Genomic DNA, 17,125 nt, shown 5'->3' on the forward strand with positions numbered 1-17,125 from the left:
CTGCATTTACACTTTGATTATATAATGTTGTGATGATGTGATGGAGCAGAAATGACCCACTTGAGATTGCTTGGTTTGCTTCATGGCAAGAACATTGGTTGTCTTGGAAAATAAAAAAAAAACAAACTAAAGACTGCGTATTACTTTTCGCTGGGATCGCCGGGATCGCCGGTACGTTCGTCTGAAAAAATTCCAGGACGCCAGGAGTTACCGACGGTAGCCGCCGTGTCCGAGGTCATTGTGTTACGCAACGAGAAAAGGTGACGGAGCCGTGGACGAGTTCAAACTTCATTCCTCACCCTAAAACCAAACAGGCAGTGAGCTGCCGTGGACCAGAACAACCCCGAGCTAAACCACGGCGTGGGGTCGGAGGTCACGCCCCCTTGAGTCCACCACACATCTCCATATCATCAACGTGCAGCTTCTTCTCTAATGATCCCATGTGTGGTTCAGTCACCTGTGGATGGTCTCGGGGTTCTGCTGCACCGACAGCATCTAAGATGGCTTCGGAGGACGACGGCCAAACCCACGACGGTTGAAAAATCTGCACGATTCCAGCCTTAACTGTTTGGAGCTTCTCCTTCCGCTGCTCAAAAGGTCTCCTCAGCCTTTTGTTTTATTTCCCCGGAAGGTATAAATTGGGAAAGAGTAAACACACGGTTACATCTCCACTCCACGCCCGCCGTCTGGATGATTGCTACAGCTTCCTATATGTGACTTCTGGGAGTTCGGGAGCGGCTCCGGCGCTCACAATAGCTTTTGGTTGTCTCATTAGCAATAAATGATCTTACCGAGGAGAGCGCTGCTCGCCGGACGCTTCCCTCCTCGGGTAGGACGAGGAGCCAAAGACTAACGGACACGTCGGAGAAGCCCGGTTCCTTTCCTCGGCCCGTCGGCCGGCTAAAAGATCTGTACCGCTAGTCTTAGCGGCGTTACTTCGGAACGTGCACGCTCCGGCGCCGAAGGGTGAACACGGAAACCCGGCGCAAGAATCGGATCAAATTCGAGCTCTTTCTCAAGAGGACGTTTGAAATGTCGTGAATAAAACATGGGAATGATCACCCGCGCTACGCTAGGTGCGCGGATGTTAGCTCCTGCACGCGCTGTCTGCCGCAGAACACCGGGTTAAACACGACGTTTGAACTCCCCGGTTGAAAGTAATGAAACGACTAATAAGTGCTTCGCCGAAGTGCCTTTACGTGCATTTTGGCGGCCGCGTCTCCGCATCGCAATCTCCTCCGCCATCTCCAGCCGGTCAGGCCTTCGATTAACCTCGCCTGGAGAAATAACAACGATAGGAGGAAATAAAACATGAGCATCCGCCTCGCCTCGGAGCGACTCATTTATATTTTTGTAGCTCTTGCGTATTTTATCAGACATCATTATGTCGGTTTCGCGGAGCGCGAGTATTTCGACCTGTGTCTCCCTCTCGTTTCAATACGTCATTATAAATGATTAAACAGTTTAAGAGCAATTAATGCTTATTATGTTAGTACCTATTATTGCTTTCCAACGGGTGGGTTTGCTTCTGCACGATGCGCCGCCGTTCCTTCTTGAATTGGGAAAAAAACAAACAAACAAAAGCCTTCTTTTTTGTCTCCGTCAGATCCCAGTTTACAATCTTTAAATGCCCTTTTTTGCTTCCTCCCCGCGCAACGGAAATAATCAGCTCCTCTTACGAGGCTCGGGGAAAGTCGTCTGGAGGAGAAGCGAGCCCGCGCGGCGACGCTAACCATTCGCCCGCAAAGCAGGGGCGGGGAAATCACTTGTTTACTTTGAAGGATGCCTCACTTGCTACCTGTTGATGCATTCATTCATTCATTCATTCATTCATTCTCTATACCGCTTATTCCGCTCTGGATCGGGGGTGCTGGAGCCGATCCCTGCTGTGATTGGACGAAAGGCGGGGTCACCCTGGACCTGTTGACCACGGGGACACATATAGAGACGTGCAGCCATTCACCCTTTCATTCACGGGTCGTGTAAAGACTCACAACTATTTGGCTTCTCATTCCTACCTCATATAGAGATATGTAAGCGTTCACCCTCACGTTCACGTGTCGTACGAAGACAAACAAGCCGACGGTGAATTCTTGTCGAAATCTTCTTGTAGCGACTGGCCTTGAATTTCTTTACTTTTACAACATTTGGACGTTCATTGGTTTCTGGAGAAGGTCCTGCGTGTGGTTGGACAGCAGGAGGAAGCTGGAGAACCCTGAGGAACCTTCACGCAGACACGGGGAGGAGATGGAGCCTCCGCTCTGGAAGGAATCCCACCGGGGACCTTCTGGCGTTGGGCTCAGCCCTCTTTAAACAGGCCCTCTGATCAAATTTATAAATTCTGAATTGTGTCGCAGAGCAATGCAGTAAAGAGAGTTTTTTTTTTTTTTTAAATGTTTCTAACAAATTACAATTGAAAGAGACTGTTTTGTGGAAAGTCTTTTCAAGGCGCCGCCGGGGAAACGACTCAAGGTTTACCGACGCTGAGAAGAATGCGGCGCAGGTCAATATGTATCCATGTGTCCATATCTTAAGGAAAATAACAAAACTAAAAGAGAAACGTCAGGAGACGTGAGGATCCTGCATCTCAGGCATAAGTACAGGGCGACGCTTACGTTTGATTAACATAGTCTGCGTTAATTAAAGGTCCCGCTTTTCTCAAGGGTGCCTTCGCCGCTCTGCTCCAGATCCTTCGGCGTCACGCACTTGCGCGGCGGAGCTTATATATCAAAAAGCTTAACAATACGACGCCGTTCCGCGTGGCTCCGACTCAAATACCTCTCAAGCAGTAGACAAACAAACCGGAGCAGAGGTCAAACAGACTCGCCGCCGCCGCAGCACCATTCAAACAAAGGTGTCGACTGTACGCGGAGCACATCGGGCCATTTAGTGACCACGTCTGCGGAGGAAAGTTCCCACACTCTGAGGAGCGGCCGGGAATTGCAGATGGAAATGTACAACGGCGCGGCACCCCGCCTCCGTTTCGTTTTCAAGGTAGTCGTATTTATATTCATTTCTCACGGCGCCGGATCCGCATATCTGGATACTCAGTCGAGTCAGATTTATATTCATCCATGCATTATCCGCACCGCAGGGATGGAAGGACGGGGGGCTATCCCGGCTCTTATTGGCCGAGAGGCGGGGTTCGCCGCGGAGCCGTCGCCACCCAATCACAGGGAGACTTACGGCCATTCACCCTTTCATTCGTACAGCGGCGCATTCATTCATACATCATGTAAAGACTTACAACCATTCATTCATTCATACATCATATAGAGACTTACAACCATTCATTCATACGTCGTACGGAGGGATACGACCATTCATCCTCTCATTTACTTGTGATTTAGAGACAAACAACCATTCACTCGCTCATTTATACATTATATAGAGCCATACAACCACTAACCCATTCATTCACTCATAACACAGAGACAGCATTCATCCTCTCATTCACAACAATCATTCATTCATGCATCATTTAGAGACGTACAACCATTCATCCTCTCATTCATGTCATATAAACAACCATTCACTCGCTCATTTATACATTATATAGCACCATACAACCATTCATCCTCTCATTCACACGGAGACGTGCAACCATTAACCCTCTCATTCACTCATAATATAGACAGCATTCATCCTCTCATTCACAACAACAATTCATTCATACATTATATAGACGTACAACCATTCATCCTTTCATTCATTTCATATAGGGATGAACGGCCATTCACCCACTCATTCACTTGTGATTTAGAGACAAATAACCATTCACTTGCTCATTCATACATTATATAGAGCCATACAACCATTAACCCTCTCATTCACTCGCAATACAGAGACAATATTCATCCTCTCATTCACAACAACCGTTCATTCACTCATAACAGAGACGTACAACCGTTCATCCTCTCATTCATGTCATATAAAAGGCCATTCGCCCTCTCATTCACTTGTGACTTAGAGACAAACAACCATTCACTCGCTCATTTATACATTATATAGCACCATACAACCATTCATCCTCTCATTCACATGGAGACGTGCAACCATTAACCCTCTCATTCACTCATAACAGATTCATCCTCTCATTCACTCTGGATATAGACAAACAACCATTCATTCATGCATTAAATAGAGACGTGCAACCATTCATCCTCTCATTCATGTCATATAGAGATAAACAGCCATTCACCCTTTCATTCAGATGACACACACAGACATACATCCTCTCATTCTCACATCATATAGAGGCTCACTCATTGATACGCTATAGAACAGCAGTCAACCATTCACATCTTTAACACATACAACCCTCATGCCTCCTGATATAGAAACATACAACATTCACCCTCTCATTTATACGCCATATAGAGGAATGCGACTGTTCACTCGCTCATCCATGCGTCACATGGAGACGTAAAAACATTCACCCTCTCATTCATGCTATTGAAATGCATTCAACCATTCAAACCTCATATAGACAAACGTTCGCATGGAGACGCAAAACCATTCACTCACTCATTCATTCGTTATTTAAAGGTATTCAACCATTCAGCCTGTCATTCTATCCAGACCATGCAGTGATTCGGGGACCAATCCATTGACAGGTTAGTCCATCTCATGGTCTCATGTGTGAGGAACCCCCTGCAGAAAGGCTCCCCTGTGGGAGTGGAACCGGGGACCTCCTTGCCGCCAGGCTGGAGATTTTTCTTCGGGCTCCGCTAACGAACGGCACGTTAGACTCCGATTCTATTGTGTTGTACCGTTTCCTTGTTTTTCCCTTTCATACGGAGGATTTTACCCGATCTGGAAGCACAGCCTGTGCTCTGCAGCGACGATAAAGAGCCTGTTCTTTTGCAGACCATTGTTTCTCTTGAGATATTCGTTTGACACTTAGCCCGAACCCGAGTCGGCAAAAGAAAATTGCGAGAAACCCATGAGAATAACTTAAAAAGCTCCGCCGCGGAGGCGAAGGAACGGCTCGGAGGAAGCTTCTCGGAGAAAACCTGCAAATTGCCCCGAACGGAACGGCCCGAGAGCATCTGAGCGACGTCGCGGTTTGGCTTTATCCCTCTCGGCATCATTCTGACAGGACCCCGACTGGTGAAGAAGCAGAAAACGCCGGCGCTCCCGTTCCGGTCTGGCAGAACCAGACGTCCCTCCCGTGTCAGCGTCACAGCGGAGAGGAGATGTCTCGCTTAACCCGTTATCATTTCAGTCTTACCCAGAAAAAAACCCTCCTCTCTCACACCGACCGACTTCCCGTCCTCTTTCCCTTCCGTCCATAAATCTCCCGGACGCTTTTCTTCTCGGCCTCCTTCAACCCAGATCTTCGCTCAGCCGAAAGCAGAACGCGGCAACCGTCCGTATCACGTGCTTTTCCCCCCCGCCTCAATGGCCGCCGTTGGTCAACTCGCCATTTTCAGCGTGTAATTTACGATGCCTCGGCCCTCGTGGAGAGCTTCCACCCGCAATTTGCTACACGGGCGTGTTTTACGTCCCCATCTGAGGTTTGTTGTGTTTATTTCTGGCGGCGCAGCGGCTTCGCTTTCAGCGCTAGCATGAAAGGCTCAGTCGTGAAAGTAAGACAGTCATTCATTCATTCATTCATTTTCGCTTCAGGTGAGGCAGCATAAGACACTACCTGACATTCAGAGAAGGACACGGACCCAACCTCCTGCTCCAGCCTCTTCATCAAGAGTTAATGTTGCATTTAAGGGTCGGAGTTAAAGTCGGAATATAACAATATCAAGTCTGTGGAGGTTCTCGGTCATCCAAGTCACGGTGACAAATCTTCTTGTCGTGGCAACTGGCAATTTCTTCACTCGAAGACGTTTCATGATAATAATAGTCAAACTGGTTCTCTGCGAGGAGCCATCATGGATGAACGGTGACACGCGAGGAGGAGCCGGGAATCCGAGACGATCGCTGGACCTCCTGAGATCTTCCTCATCCATTCATCCACCGCCTCACACATCTCAGCCCACTCCCATCCTGCCAGTTTTTGTTGTTGTTTGTTTGTTGTTTAGCTGTGGTTGTCTATTTTCACCCTTATTGTTGTCCATTAATATCCTCGTTGTTGTTGTTGTTGTTGTTGTCTCTGCTGCCTTTTGGTTTTTCTAATTGTCTCTGTAATTTTTTGACCCTGTTATGCTTCCGTGAGAAAAGAAAAGTTGATCTTATCTCATCTTAGAGCAGTGGTTCTTAACCTGGGTTCGATCGAACCCCAGGGGTTCGGCGGGTCAGTCTCAGGGGTTCGGCGGAGGTCAAGACACACATTGGTGATGACATCACCGGCCGCAGGTGATCACGCTACATGGCTCGGCCTATCCGTGCTGCGGGGATTTTGGCGCGCTCAGTTGTAGTAACTTGTGACTGTCGTGATGGTACGTCATGTGATTTCTTTCTTAATATTTTAATCCCTTCATACTAATTATGTCGGGCAAAAAAAGAAAGCGGTCGGAAGAACACGTACAATATGGATTCACATGTATGACGGAACGTGATTGGAATCGATGTCCTAACGGCATGATTTGGAACGACAAGATGAGCAATTCTAGTCCGGCACCGGCAAAACTAAGGGAAGGCTTCCTTCAGCTGCATGGAGATGGGAACTACAAGAACATAGCGCTTGCTGAATTCAAGGTGAAGGGAGCCAGATTCCATGAAAAGGCTCCTCTGCCTGTTCCTTGTACCATCAACGAAACGATCCTCCATCCAATAAAGAAGGGTTCGGTGAATGCGCATGTAAAACAGGTGGGGTTCAGTACCTCCAACAAGGTGAAGAACCACTGCCTTAGAAGCTTCTTCTAATACTAACGGCATTCATGTCCAACATGCAACCTGTTTTGTTTGACGTGCATTGCGGTTGACTTTAAACAGGTTCATTTCAAATCTTTGTACTTAAGACCTTAAAACACTTGATAGCCTTAACCTTGACAATTCAAATTTTATTGTATTTCTTATTCTCCCTCCTTCCTACTATTATCTATTATTGTTACGTTTTTGCTTGAAACTCTGGCACAACAATTTCCTTCGAGATAAATAAAGTTGTTCTTATCTTATCTTAACGACAAAACTGAAGCGGTCTTACTGCGAGCCCGACCTGCAGCCGGCGGTTAGGAGTTTTTGCACGCATGAGAAACAGTCGAGATGAAGAGCCGTAAAGCGTTTCACAGGATCTCACCTGAACTGACAGAGCTGACAAGGTGAGGTCGCTTCGTTAACATAATGAAGGGTTGATCATCCGTACGGCTGACACGCCTCGGATTAAAGTTCTCAAAACCAACAAAAACCCGCAGCTATTTTTTAAGAAAAGAGGCCGCAGAACGGGGAGGAATGTAGGCCGATATGCAAAAACTTGTATTTTTTGACAGATATTGCTTCTTTGTGCACGAAGTTTGTGCGAGTAAACTTATTTTTCAGTTCACCTGATCCGCCGTGTTCTTTCATGAGCAGGAACTGACAACTATGTCGAAATTAAGAGCAATATCCTCGCCATCCTGGATGATAAGTTCTAGCTTCGGTACAAAGGCGAGGCGCGCGTACCGACAACACGCGAGCGCAAAAACAAAAAAATAACACAAAAAAACAGAATTATTTTGGATAGTTGTGCCCCTGAGCAGATGAACAGCGCTCATTAAATGAGTGATATGGGTTTGGGCGCATCACACACACACACACACACACACACACACACACACACACACACACACACACACACAGCTGACAGCTCAGCGCAGACACACCCTTCGGTGCAGCCGGAGCTCAGAATTAATCATAAGAAAACTCAGTAAGTAAACTCGACGTTGGTTATTAATACCACCCACCGACAATTACAAACACACTGTGATAACACACACACACACACACACACATATACATACATATGAAAACAGCATTTCAGGGGCTGCTATCATGATAATTAATTGAAAATAATAACGATTATATTATGAAATAACTCTCACCCGGTGCAACACTGGGTGAACCAGCCGGCTGACAGGCAACACTTTCACACCATTTTAATTGGTCTCTGAGAAAATTCTGTTCCGGATCTTTCTTTTCCTTTCTGTTGTTTCCCCGTCAGCCGCCCCGGTATCTCCGAAGCGAGAGGTTCGGGGGGGAAAACTGGGTTCTAAACGATAGGGATTACCGTGTTTCATTACGACGTGTTATTTATTTACATTTCAATGAGGCGTTATGCCCCGGTGCTCAACCTGCTGTCAAAACATTTGAAAACAGAATTATCCGCAAACCAACAAACGTCTCGTACGATTTAGGCGGCGCCGCCGTGACGCGATGTTACGATAGCGAGAAGGAGGGAGCGGTCGCCCGGTGGATTATTGTCACGGGAGTCTCTCAGAGAGGTTATTCTAATGCGAGAAACGTGAACACAACCTCATCTCGTGGTGCGTTAGTCCACAATATCGTCACTCGGGGCACGTCGGAACGGTTCTACTTACGACATTTATCCGCCATGTCGCTGCGTTGGGTTAAAAAAAGCAGACCATCTCGCTTCAAAATGGTGTTTTTTTCTTTGAGGCGACCTCCATTCAGAACCCGTCCGTCTCTGCACACACACCACATCTCGCAAAGTCGCTTCCCTCAGCTTTTACCCTTTCAGGAGGATTTGGCGACAAACGTTCCCCTTTTTCCTCTTGGATTTTTTTTTTTTTTTTCCTCCCAAACCAGATTATGCAGACATTTAAAAGCGTTTGCACATAAAAGTGTGAATTCCAGTTAAAACTAAGCCGGCGGAACAGCGTGTAATGTGTTACGAACAGCTTTGATAATACGTATCCCCCCCTATTTCTTCCCCCTGCGAATATTCTGTCTGTCTGTCACCGGTGTGCGGTCAGAAGCTGGCACATCCAGGAGCGTTATTTGAGCTGAGGCTTTGCTCTTTTCAGCCCGGGCTGTCTACGTCAGCGGAGATACGCTGAAAAGCCGCATGTGTGCGTGCGTGAGTAGGTGACATGTAATGGCAAAAGGATGAAAAGCATGGCTGAGTAAGGTACAGTAAGCAAAGACAGACCCTGCACACACACACACACACACACACACACACACACACACGCAAAGTCACCGCCGCCTGCTGGGCCCAGACCCGGCCAGCTTCAGTTTCGTCGGTGCATCCAGGTTTGCATGAAAGCCATGAATAAGTCAGCATTTCTGCATGATAGGTCTGTAACTAGGAGTGACAGTTAGAGAGCATGGGCTTTAGAATCTCAGATGGGACCCAGTGTGTGTGTGTGTGTGTGTGTGTGTGTGTGTGATGGGTTGAGTGCTCGGGCACCCGATCTCATGTCCTTCCTCCGTCCCTCATCTACCTCACAAATGGGGAGTCATTCACCTGGAGACATCTGGAGAAAAAGGGTTTTGACGTCACTATCAAGTTATCAAACCGCTTTATGGTGGAGTTTAGTTATTTATCCATGATATAATATCGGAAAAAAAAAAAGATTTTCTTTTCAAAGTGTCCAGCAAGCAGGGTTTCATCAAGAGCCAAGACGACCTTATCAAACATGAAAAAAATTATGTTACAAAATAATCCCATCTTTAATAGTATCAATACAATCACTGTTTTTCTCTTCTTTTTTCTTTTTTTTTTTTTTTAAAAACCCTCTCCGGGATGCTCATTTCAGAAGTGTTTTTTCAGTTTCCAGCTCAGTCCAAGGTCAAACCTACTGAAGCAGAGTTTTTTTCTCGAGCCCCTTTTCCCCGGGGAAAAAAAAAAAAAACTGGAATCGTAACGGGCCATTCCTAAAAGGGGGCTAGAGAACGCTATCAAGGCGCCGTGAAGTAACTCCGTTACGTCACTTTGCAGTTATGGCATCACGACTTAGTAATGGGATACTAAATTTGTAAAAGGAACAGCAGCGCTGGGAAGTGGAGTTATAGCGCGTCCCGGCTGACCGTGCAGCATAAGTCTGGCACCCGCGAGAGTCGGAGGGAGCGCCGCGGCGAAGGCAGATATACTGTATGTGATGATGCAAGGCGCACACACACACACACACACACACACACACACACACACACACACGGATGGCCACTTATTATAGATTCTCGTTGCGCTTTGCTAACGAGCGGACCCTGCGGCTGCAGAGGGGGATGCTAGGAACACGATGACGCCGCCGCGAAGCTAACGGCGGGTTTCTCTGGTTTATGTTGGAAGGACCTTTCACAAGCAAGGGAAGGACACCGATATCAACACGAACGCCCGGGAACAGACCATGTTTGGGGGGTTCGTCATGGCCGTTTTGCCATTTCGCGTCCTTGAAACGCCTTCTTGTGGCCTTGAAGCGGCGCACAGGGAGCTCCGTTTATTCACTCGCACCTGCAAGAAAGCCGCATCTGCACATGTTGTTGAATAACACAAAGGAAGCAAGAGCTGCGATTGGTTTCTCCAGAGGCGGGTCGGGCCTCGTGCTTTCAGCCCACCCAAAACACGAAAAGACAAAGATAAAATGAAAAGGTTGTTACAAATTCAGTCGCAAAAGCATTGAGCCGGTGCGTTTTGCTGTGCTTTTTTTTTTTTTGTGCATTCTGGGGGAGCGGCGGCGCACTCGGAGGCCTGACGGAGCTCCTGTCAGAGCTGAACAAATAAAACATTTCATATCCAAGGTTGAGGCGGCGGACCGTGGAACAAACGCCACGCCCTGACCTCCCCTAGGGCGTCTAGCCTCGGCGCCGGGAGCTTTGTCATTGGAAAGCCCGACATCTAAAGTGACACAACTAAGGTATTCCCTTTACGGTCTTCCACCTCAGGCTACTTTTGGACCGCGGGTTCCACTTGTTATTGTTTTGGCCAGCAGGAGCCAGAAGTCATCTCTGCCTCCTACCGCGGGTCTTCTCCGCAGGACCGGGCGCGCCATGGAAATACAGCGTAACATTGCTTTACCCTCATGCATTTATCAAGCACGGATTGCGATCGATCGGACGGCGAAATGATGCTGCGCGCCGCCGAAACACACGCAAGGCGGTAGCAGATGTTCCCCTGGCATCGCGTACGATAACCCCCGTCTTCACGGCAGCTGCGGATCGTCCGCCGAGCCCGGATTCGAATGTGACCCCGGCGTCCGAGTCTCTGCTCCAGCTTCAGCGTAAACATCACCTGGATGGGTGATTGCAGCTGGTTTAATGACATATACACACACAGCACCTTCTGAATAAGTCATCAGTCTCTGCTTACACGCCCATAGTGCTCATCCATTTTTCAACCCGGTGCATTCCTCTGTCTCTTCATGCTTTCTGTCTGCACATCCATGCGTCTTTGTCTCCTTCGCTCGCTCTAGTGAATTCTCAGAAGCTACGATCGGTGACAAATCAGGTTTGCAATTGTTGCTAGCGGCTGTTTTGGGTTTGCGTATGAATGGACGGGAGCGTAGCTACGACGCGGGAGGGTTTCAGCCGGAAAACTACAAAACTCAACCAGACCGGTCAAATGCGGTGACCACTTCTGCGGCGCTTTCAGCAACGGATGGCGTCTTGCCGGAGGACACTCTGGCACAGACAAGAGGAGGTTGGGGGATCCGAACCCCCGACCTACCGGCCTCCGAAAAACGTCTGAAACGAGCGAGTCGATTGTTTTGATTCACGGCGCTGCATCTGAAAGAGCATTTAGTGCAAAACATCGTCTCTGCTTGTTTTCCGGGCGCCATCGGGGGAATATCCTTGTGATCGGGTCCTCTGTGCTCCACCACCGGCAGACCTTGGCTTTGAACCGCTAAATGATTGATGAGTGAGTTGAAAGTGAATGTAGGTCACCGTGGATGAGGGTCGACGGAAGCCGCATAAATCAGACGGACGGATAATAACTGGATATTACGGCAGGTAGCGTTTGGACCGGAGTCATTACAGGTAGATTTAACAGTCGCGATCATCCCTCGCAGCATTTAAATGCCAAATATCATGTTTTATGCAGATAATTTGAGGTTGTAGGACAAACGTGCATTTCAGGGAAATTTAATGTTTGCATCCGAGGTCAGGTAGAGACGCCGCATTTTACAAATAGCTTCGTTACGTTCTTTTGAATGTCATACAAGACAAAAAAAAAAACTATAAAACATCTATTTTTAGGATGTAACGTCTTGTTAACTGAGATATCTATACACGTACTTGTCACTGTCTGTACAACTGTTTAAATTATCCATCAAGTGTGTTCAAGGCATCCTGGAGATCTACTGTGTGATCTAACAGTTTGAAAGAAATATCGAGTTTCGTCAGCAGGCCGGCTCACGTCCGTGGAAGGAGCCGCCGGAAAGAAATACGAAAAACAAACACGGCCCGAACATCCAATGACGGCGAGCTAAAGGAGGAGCGCCGGTTCCCGAACAGCAAACTTTGAGAGTTTCTAATGAAGACACAATGAAGTTGTTTCTTAACATAAAGGAGACGGATGAAAGGAGGATTATGATCTGACAGGAACGGACTACAAACGGCATCAAAATACTCTGCTTAGTTTGAAACAATACATTGTTAGGTGTCGTTAAAGATTCATGACGACATTACATCTATATTGCATTACCACTCGCCCCAGATTTTAGCTGTATTTTTGACACACATTAGAACACACTCAAACGCACAAAAAGTATGCGGTTGATTTTTTTTTTGTTTGCTTCTTTTCATCTTTAAAACCTGTCTGAAACTCCCTCACAAAGGATTGCGCTCGGTCTGCGATCCGTCTCCCGGCGCGCCGCCGTAAAAGTATCTCCGTTTCCAATCTGGAGATCAGCGTGGCGGCGAACCCCGACACGAGCTCCGCTGAGATCTCTGTATCCTTGGGAGAAAACCAAAGTGATGCCGGCCGCTCAAAAAAGAAAAACCAGTTGAAGTGAGGGCTAAGTGAGAATAAAGAATTTTAGAACAGTTGGGAAGAAAAAGGATGGGCAAAGTCAGACGGGGGGGGGGGATATGAAAACGGGTTAGGCCCTCTTCGCCCTGTCATGACTGCAGGGTGAAGAGAAAGGAAAGCACTGCTGTCAGCACAGAAAGGAGGGCAGGTGATGGAAGGATAATAACAGAGGGAGGAGTCCGTTTGACCTCCGGTGACCTCGTTCTCGAGCTGAAGGAAGTGGGTGCAGCAGCACTTCTAATGCGATGGGATATCCTGCTGCCTGCCTGCTAAACCCTCTTCCTCTGACACTAACGTCTGTTTTAATCATTTTACACTCACCCCTGACGGACAACTCCTCCAATTAGAAGGGCAACAAGCACACTGCCACGCACACACACACACACACACACACACACACACCTCCAGCTGATGCAACCGAGGGCACTTGGCACTCGGGTCACTAACTCAAGCAGAAATGAAGGGCGCTGTTGAAATGGCAGCGGCGAGCAGAAAGGGGTGTGGAAATCTGCAAAATGCCAGTTTAAGTTATTTTCTTTGCTGTTTAATATGGATGAAGCGGTGATATAAATAGCTGTAATGTAAACACAGCCTGATGAAAAGCTCACCATTTAGTGCCGACCTTACGGCCCGCGGCCCACATCCGGCCCGTCTTGTTTTTTTTATACGCCCTGACAAACTATTTTCTTTGAATATTTTAATAACTATTTTCATTCCACATTGAATTTTGAAACTCCCTATTTTTTCCTTTTGTTTAATTCTGTATGGATGATTAGGCACAAAATAATGCCTGTACATTTTTACGATCACTAAGTTGCAATAAAATGACAAAAAATTGAAATAATTAAATTGCAATTTTTATTTTGTTCAAGTTACGCGCATAAAAATTAAAAAAGAAATGCGGCCCACGAGCCAAAATAATTGCCCGTCCCTGATTTAGTGAGTTTTGAGGGTATGCATCATAATTAAGCCGAACCCAGGCGGTTGATCCTTTTGTGGTTGCTGAAGCTAAATGCCAAATAGCCGGCCTCCCAAAAAAAGCAGCTTTATCGTTATCATTAATATTATTGATTATTATTATTATTATTATTACTATTATATTTCACCATTATGCCTCATTATGGTTTGTTGCTCATGAGTCGGTCTGTGAGACAAAGTTCAACAGCTTGTGGGTGTTTTTTTTTTTTTTCCCGTGGAAAAGCGGCGGCGCTCGCCGCCCCCACCCGGACCCACGCGACATCAAAGCATGGCCACACTGAAACTTCAAGCCCATTTTGGCATTAGCCTCCTACCTCCAGATCCAGTAATTACAGCTTATACAAGACATCAACATTATTACTCGTCAAACCGCAGCATAATAATACCGCGAATCACTTCAAAGAGACAACTCAAATTTCAAGGGGAAAATAAAAACTCATGGATTATGCATTAGGAAGGACTGATCCAACCTTCAAATTAAACTGGGACTCCAGTCATGTTGCGCGGAGCGGGACCTGGACGCCGACGATGACGTAGATTTGCGAGGAGTGGAAAACACATGATTGTCTCGGGTGTTAAAGCGAGTGGCCGAATCATTTCGGCCGGCGCGGCCTTTGCAACAGGAGAGCACTTTCCGACTGAAACAATGGGCTGGGTTCAAACGGCGGGTCTCATTTGTGTCATCTTGACAGATAGGACGGCCTTTCCACCTCCAGTTTCTGCATGTTTCAACACTGCCCTCTTGTGCCTCGCTCTGGTGAACCGTCGTCTCTAAGTCCATGCGTTTCCCATCATTTCAAAATACATTGTTTTAAAAGAAAGAGCATATTATTTGGATTTTTTTTCCGCTCGTCTCGTCGTCTGACTTACCTGATGCTGCTTGACAGTTTGGATTTTTGAAACATTTTCCGCACACTGCCATATCGATTGCAGACCACGTTCAGAATGTTCAGTGGAATGCAAGCTTAAAGGGCTCATTTGAATGAATTATGCAGTGTTTTCAGCATCTTTTGAAAGTTAAAGTGATTTGCATCGTTTAAGCATTTGACTGCTGCTGGATTAACTTTCTGACTAAAAGAATACAACTTCAAGAATCACAATTACAGTGCAAAATATTATACAACACCTCATTTATCTGTTTTTGCCAGTTTTAACTTTTGGATAGGTGTTAGACATACCCGAAATTGTTAGTCACTTTACAAATCAGACATCAACCCGTCAAATCCCAGCATCACCGGTTTACAAATATGATCCTGTATTTGTCTTAAATAAGGATCATTTCATGTTAACCCTGGAACTAACATGTGGGACAAACAAATGCATCATGCAAATATTCAAAGTGGCAATTTCAAAGCAGAATTATAGCCTTCTAAGTCTGATAAACACTGAAAAAGATCATAAAATGTGTTTTCTTCTGTTGTGCGTCCATATCACTGTAGAAAGTTGCAGGTGGTTACAAAATAGAGCAAGAGGAGGAAACATACCTGCATCAATCCTTGTGCTGCAAGATGACCGGTGAGCATAATATTTGTTTTATTTTTCTAGTCTGTAAGAAAATGAATGCTAATTTAACTGACCAGCATCTTTGTCTCTCTTTTATATGTTTTTTGCTCTGAAATACTGAAGAGAAGTTTAGCACCATCGTCAGTCCGTGATGCTAACCTGCGTGCTTGGAAACACTCTCAATTACATCAGAGCATTCTTACTTTTCTGAAGTTTCCGTCGAACAATTGGCGTCCCTGAATCCGAAAGAATGCGTGGACGTGGGAGTGTGTTCTCTCAGCAACTCGCAACATGTAAATAACTTTCTTGTGCATTTTTGAATGAGCCGAAACGTTACATTTTGCGTTCAATCTGCACGTCCTCTGCGACCCACGACTACAAGGACCAGAATGCCCTGCGGCGCAACGCTCGTTATCGTGACGCATCTTCAACACGGGGAAAAGCATTTTATTTGCTAACCTTGGGAAGAGGTTGGCTCCTTCCTATGGTTTGCGTTTTTTTGGAAATGATGATGTATTTGTCTTGTAAAGCGGGGCTTCGCGGGCACTGAATACAGCCGCTCTGTAAGCTAGCTGCCCGGAGCTTGCTAGCGGGGAGCTTCATTAGCTCGTGTAAGCTAACGTTAGCTAGCATCCACCAAATCTGGAACATTTAACCTTTCCCGGAGAACCGCATTCATCCAGGAGGGAGCCTGACAGCGAACACAATTTCATGTAATATCAGCGCAACGCGGCACGAAGAAGCACCGGGAGGTGAGCGGGCTAAACCCAAATGTAGCGTCTCGACAGCGGCGGGGTTTATGTTGTTTTAATGTCATTTCGAAAACGGCTAGCTAAAGTTGACAACAGCTAAGTTGCCGTCATATCATATCATATCATACGTGCGAGCCTTCAAGAGTAGTGGAGGCTAATGCTAATGCTACCAGTGTTACCCACAATCGTTTGTGTGTTTGCGTGAAAATCGGGTAACGCAAGGTTCGCCCGATGTGTTGACAAAGCCGTGTTTTAATGCGTTGCCGTGTTTATCATGTGAGTTGTCAGGGCAGAGGGTGGCGGTGGCGGTGGGGAAGCGGCCGAAGCGGCCCAACGTCACCGCTTTCACTCCGCGTCCGTTGGAACTTTTTAACCCAAAGTTTTCTAAACACGGCTTGTTTACCTCCAATGACAGTTCAGTCGTGCTAATGCTTCGCCCCTGTAGAGTAAGACAACTCGAAGTTCAAAGTAAGATATATATTTGTAATGCGTTATAGATACAGTAGTTGTTCGCTTCTTCGTGTGCTAAGCGTATGCTAGTTCCTCCATTCACTTGAATGAGGAACCGGGCTTGCAGTGTTGTAAGGTGGAACCCTGCACTTGACTCCTGCTTTATTCTCACCTAAAATTCACCCCTTTTTCCCCACAATCAACCCATTTTACCTTCACGACACCGACCTTTACTTCTCAAAAGCAGGGCTTGAAATTCACTCCCAACAAGCCGTGTTCAGTTTAGTAACATTCAGTGTCTCTGAAAACTCCCAGTCATACCAGTCAGGTTTTCTTGGTCAATTTTGTTTTGCAAACTAGACTCAAATCCTTAACTTTTTCTCTCCCCCAGAGATATTCGATTGAACCAGACAGTCTACAGCAAGAAATTCCTGTTTCCTAATATTCGGGACGGTCAGACGGGGGCAAGAGATTATCACGGCCAGTTTCAGTCATGCGGTTTCACACGCGTTATCTGCTTGTATTTTGAAAATGCTACGAGCCGATAGTACTCGGGAGTCGTGTTCAGCTATTCCTTCCA

At 46.6% G+C, this 17,125-nt stretch overlaps 1 protein-coding gene across 4 annotated transcripts in view; it reads left to right on the top strand.

Annotated features, from left to right (window-relative positions):
* Window positions 1–15,788: 15,788 nt before the first annotated feature.
* dmxl1 (Dmx like 1) overlaps window positions 15,789–17,125 on the top strand; it is a 51,974-nt gene continuing 50,637 nt past the window's right edge. For all 4 annotated transcript variants that reach the window (XM_086173410.1, XM_086173412.1, XM_086173411.1 and 1 more), the window contains exon 1: window positions 15,789–16,095. The gene's annotated coding sequence lies outside the window, so the exon portion shown is untranslated. The remainder of the gene's footprint in view (window positions 16,096–17,125) is intronic.

This window comes from Fistularia commersonii, chromosome 26 (genome assembly GCF_037954325.1).
Source record: "Fistularia commersonii isolate RoL2024-O1a breed Wild chromosome 26, RoL_Fcom_v1.0, whole genome shotgun sequence".
NCBI lineage: Eukaryota > Metazoa > Chordata > Actinopteri > Syngnathiformes > Fistulariidae > Fistularia > Fistularia commersonii.